The following is a 5,950-nucleotide window of genomic DNA, read 5'->3' as shown; positions in this document are numbered from 1 at the left end:
TCTTCAAAACAGACCTAAATGGATTCACCCATCAGAAAATCCAAGAGTAAATGATATGGTGCTCTTGAAAGAAGACAATACCCCTCCCTCTAAAATGGCCACTGGCCAGATTAACGGAACTCGTGCCAGGCTGTGATGGAAGAGTTAGAGTCATCGAACTTCAGACAGATAAGGGAGTTTTCACTAGACCTATAACAAAAATATGTCCTCTACCTTATCAAAATGATCATTAAAAAAAAACTGCTTCTTGCTAAATTTCTCTGTTTCAATTTGTACAATACTCAAGTTTCTGCTCTTGTTGAAGTTTACTACTTCAAGGCGGGGAGAATATTGTAGTATAGCGCGTCGCCAGTTACTAACTCCGCTGTTCTCATCAAGCCCTCCAAGTTTATTGACAAGTGACAAAAAATTAATTTTAAAAATTAAGAAACGAGCTGTCAATTTTTTTAGACGTGTCTGTTTTATGTAACCCTTTTATGTTGGTTGTAAATAAAGAATTGCAAAAAACACGGTCCTTCGAACTTTCCAACCTCACCAAGAAGTCAATGTGAGGAGAATCCCCACACAACCTATCACTATCATACCTATCTAAAAGTGCATTCCGTGCCATTTCGTAGTTGGACAGAAATAATTCAACTGCCTTTATAATCTGAGGTCTGTCTCCATCCAAGCTAGGCCGGACGTAGTGAAACCATAGATAGTATATTATTAAATCTATGAGTGAAACTTTTGCACTCCTGTCAAAGTGAAATTTTCGTGTATAATGATTGAAAAGTGTCACGAAATTCAAGCCAATTATGATATGAACCGCTATACTTAGGCAAGGAATAACCTTTTATGTATCGTGGGCAAGGAAATTGTCGGCAAACGTACATTTAATAATTGGTAATTTGTGCTGGCCTGACTGACCAAGAGTACCTTCAGAAGGAGGGACTTGGTGGGATTGATTATGATCATTTATAATTTTTCGTGCCAACGATATATTTGAAAAATAGCTATTCTCAAATAACTCTCTTTCTTTTAGGTGGTTTCCCAACTCATTAGGATCGTCAGTATATTCCTCTAATTCAGATTGAAACTGATTAAAATTTACGTTACAATCTTCTACAGCTGTGATTATTTCCTCTAACTCTATTAAATCTACTTCACTTAATTCTTTTTTAGCATTTAAATCAGCAACAAACTTTGCAAATAAAGTCAATTTATCTTTACAGGTACCTCTCTTTTTAACTAGCTGAGCTAAATCCGTTTCTTTTTTATTATTATTATTATTATTATTATTATTATTTAAACAACGCAATTATTTTACTTAGCAAATACCGCAACACAAAGATATGCCAACACAAGAGCCGGGCCGACACCTGCAGAGAACCGCTACAGTTTACCTCGTTTCTTCTCGCGCCGTCGCCGCTGTCTATACTCTTTTTCGGATGGTAGCTGTTTGCCTGGTCCGCTTCTAGATTCTTAACGCTAGTACACACCAGCACCTTCATCTCCTCTCAGCATCCAACGTATGCCACAGATAAATATGTATATCTGCCTCAGTCGGTCACGTTCAGGGGACGTCGCTTAGACTTACGTTTTTTTTTTCACCAGTGGTACCTCTTTCTAGCCACCACACCTAACAGCAAACCACGCTCTGCTACCAATATTTTCGTGGAGATAACCAACTACTCAATGTTCTACTGCCAATGTTTTCGTGGAGATAACTGAATACTTTCCACCAATTCTCTGTTAATATTCTTTATTTAACGACATAGATCACGCTTAGCGTGCGAATGAAAATACAGATTGATGTTTTATAGTTGTTGACATTTCCAAAAATAGTTATTTTAGTTTTCTCAATTTGATTATAAATTAATATTACAAATGCACACACATGGCCCAGACTAATGGAAGCATCACTTTGTGTACCGTACTATAATTTTTGTCTGCTGTATTTAAACTTCTAGATGCAAACGCAACATGCCTGTCATCCGAGTTTGATAACGCTACTCCTCCTAGACTACTCCTAGACTTTTAATACATTGTTTTTGATGAGGTAAGTGGATTTTACCGTAGAAATGGAAGTTTCGAGTTATAAATGCATATTTTACGAACAAATAAATAGAAATATTTGATGAACAATACATTTTATTAATTATTATGAATGAATAGTAATTGTACAGTTATTACATTTAGTAACATTTATAAAATCTGGATAATTATTCCCCTCGCGTTTACTAATTGTCATATTTTTCTCAAAATGATTTGACCACTCCATTTCAGTCACCGGAAGCTCAATATTAAAACAGTATGATGCGACGTACTATTAGAACCTGAAGTTGAAGTGTCATTGTAAAGAATCCTGTTGGCTATTTCATTTTTGTTACTTAAACTGTCAGCAACATAACTTTCTGAAATTGTGGCTGATTTCCAACACCATGTCTCTTGATTGCTAATACATCAACTCCTCTATTAGCCAGTAACGTTGCCGATGTTATACGTTTCAGGATGTGCTAGCTTCAAAAACTGTGCAAACTTATTAGGAATCATAGAAAGGGTATTCTTACCGACTGGTTGGTTGTAACATCTACCTGCTTGATAGCGCATAAAAAAGCGTAAAATTTCAGTTTGAATTTCCAATCTAATCTTGATATATTTCTTGAGAATTTCTAGGTGAGAAACAGAACCCAGACGAGAAGTAATCTGGAATTGTAACTACAATAATGTCATCGAAATTGACCTATCAGCAAATATGTATTATCGGGTGCCTGAACAAGAAAATCTTCGACTTGTTCTCTTGTAAAATCGTTTAACTTTTTAGATGTATAGTCGTCATTTTTACGTTTCAAAAATGCTCTCAGCTTGGGGTATTTTGATATATTCACGTTCTCCTCCATGAAAATAGTTGACTTACTCATTGAATGTTCACTCCACAAACTCGCCGGTGACTTTAAAGTTCTTGACTTCTCCATGATATATGCTAGCAGTGACATTTCAGAAACAGTATTTTTTTTCTGGCACCATTCTTTGAAATTTCTATATATATAAAAATTCGCAGGCAGCATTTGCTGCACTTTCTATTTGAAAATCACTCATTTAGAAATAATAGTTCAAAACCAGCAAAATTGCAACTTTTAAGTAATTTTGTTTATAAACACCTTAGAAACGACAAAATCCAAACAACCAAGATTTCAAATAATGTCAAAATCAATTGATTAAGAAATGTCAAAAAATAAAACCTAATCTTTATTTCATGGACCATAAAGAACTGTGGAAGCAGATAAAATGTTATACACCACGCAGCAGTTAAGTATAATTTACCAGTCTCAGACTCTACTGCCAGTCCTCGCTCCGCTCGGGCGCAAAATCGTCCTCGACTGGTACATAATACTTATTAGTCCACGGGCCTACTTACAAAGAAAAAAATGATTACCAGCAAGCTGTAACTTTGCGTGCAGCTTAAGATTGACGAGTCTCCCAAGATTTGACTATGAGCAAAATTCAACAGTGGTAAGTTTTCCCGTGATTTTCAGGAAAACATGTCAATCTGGCATAAACATGGAATGTTATGACTAGCACTTTTTTTTAAGTTTAAATGAAACATATTTTTTTTTAAACCCCCCAAAAAATTTGTCCGACAAAAATGTTGGTATTTTGAGTTTGTCCCCCACACCAAATATGTCGATTTGGTGACATTATGGTTGGTGACAATCAGTAAAACGATATTTCTGGGAGGGTTTGGTAATAAGATTTGAAATGAAAGTATCTTCTCTCATCTCATTTCTGTGGTGTGTTTTATGTTTTATGTTTTTTTATCTTATTGTCCGTCAAAATTCTTGAGAAGTTTTTGCAGTCCGACGCCCCGAAGATGGTTGGTGATAACCAGCAATCTGGTTTTGATTTTTTCTCTAATAATTGCAATGTATAACACAATAATATACTTGTCCGACAAAAAGATTGGAAAATTTGCCTTAAAATGGGAAAAATAACTATTTTTGTGGTACCTAATGTTCATTCCGCTATAAAATAACTAATTCTTTTTTAATGAAAAAATAAAGAAGAATAAATAATAAAATTATCTTAACAGGAGCAACAGAAATTGAAATTCATAAATAATTATGTCTAACTAATTTAATTAATCTCCATCAAAATGATTTCTTTGTTCAAAAAACTTAAATGTACATTTTATTTTATAAACTTTTGTAACTATTTTATAAAAAATGGTACAATGAATGCATACATTTTTGCTTGTGTTTTTTTAAGTTAATTGCAATCTTGTTTTGACAAACAGTTTACACATAGTTTTGTTTTTGAAAAACCAATTAAACCAATTTTAAACCAATTTTAGAAATATTATACATTTATCAACGCGTCTATTAAAAGATTGTCTTGTTGTAAAGTATAAATCCTTAATGCGAAATGACTTTGCAGCATTTAAAACCTGCTGCCAAAGTTCTTAACAGGTGTTTATAGTTTCTCCATAAACAACTGATTTCATGTAACCCCAAAAACGAAAGTCTCGGCATTCCATCTCACATTTATGTACATACAATTTAAATTAAGATGTAATTTTAGGTACGAATAATACTTAGTACAGTAGGCTTGGGACTGGCTGTAACTTTACTGACATGCTTAAAAGGTAGTCAAAAAACAATAAACTTGGACCACAGGAACATCAGAATAGAAACAAAATAAAACACAAACACATAACGGAAATATAAACAAAATTTTAGATTATGCTTAAACTGGTCGACATTTTGAGCACTCAATCTAAAATTTTGTGACCAATGCATGAGCGAAGTCTGTTTTTAAGCAATCTCTGCACATTTTTTAACATCTGTGGGGTGACTTCTTCAAATGCTCTAAATATGCGTTGGCACATGTCCTCTACAGTAGCTGGTGGTGCAAAACCGTAAGGTCTGGAGACCTAGGAGGTCACCTAACGGCCCCTCCTCCGCCAATTCATCTCTTAGGAAACGCTTGGTCCAGGAATTGTCTAACCCAGGAGAGCATTGTGAACATGAGCACCGTCGTGCTGAAACCACATTAAGTAGTGTCGCTAATGGTATATCGTCCAGTAAATTGTTTAAATCCCTTTCAAGGGATTCAGATAAACCTGCCCCGTCAAGTGTCCTATGACATGTGTACCCAGAATACCCGCTAACACGTTTCAGGATCCATCTATACTGGCTATTTAAAATCCTAAATTGATGTAGATTTATTGTATCATAATAATGACAATTATGACGGTGTACATACTCAATTTTATGGAAAATTGTCTCATCTGAAACCATAGCTGTAGTTTTCCTGCAGTAGAAGTTGTTCTGCTGCCCAGTGACAAAAATTAAGCCTCTTCTCAAAGTCTTCTTCAAATAGTTCCTGATGCAACTGAATAGAATAAGGATGGTATTTATGTTTTTTAAAAATTCTGCGCACCGAAGTCTTACTGATATCAGTAGTCCTACTAATTTCGCGTATATTGCATTGTGAATTTTCGTGTACACCAGATATTCATGGTTTTCGTTAATTACACCACCTACTCGGTTATATTTGTAAATTTCACGATCCAGTGTTTCTATATCGCTCGAGCAATGAATTAAAAGCAGATTTTTAGGATGCCTTCTCAATAGAAGGATATCGCTGCGCATAAACTCTAGATGCTAATAAAGTATTTTTGTCATATTCTCCAAGAACAAATATCGTGAGTTGACATGTTGAGAATTACTTTGTTTATATAAACATTTTTTGTTCAGAATTGATTGCAAATTCAGAAAAACTTAATCAAATTATATAAACTTAGGATATGCAAAAGTTATGAAGACATAACCTTGAGGACAAGTGGGCCTAGGCCGCTCCTGGCATCGATCGAAATAAGGACCATGTAGTCTTAATGACGTTTAATAGTTGTACACTTCACCCAAAAATTACTTAAATCCCTGAAAGGATTTTTGAATTATTGCGAAAA

The sequence above is a fragment of the Anoplophora glabripennis genome, unplaced genomic scaffold, assembly GCF_000390285.2.
Source record: "Anoplophora glabripennis isolate ALB-LARVAE unplaced genomic scaffold, Agla_2.0 scaffold1235, whole genome shotgun sequence".
Lineage (NCBI taxonomy): Eukaryota > Metazoa > Arthropoda > Insecta > Coleoptera > Cerambycidae > Anoplophora > Anoplophora glabripennis.
The sequence above is the reverse complement of the archived record's forward strand: the minus strand, read 5'-3'. Positions refer to the sequence as shown.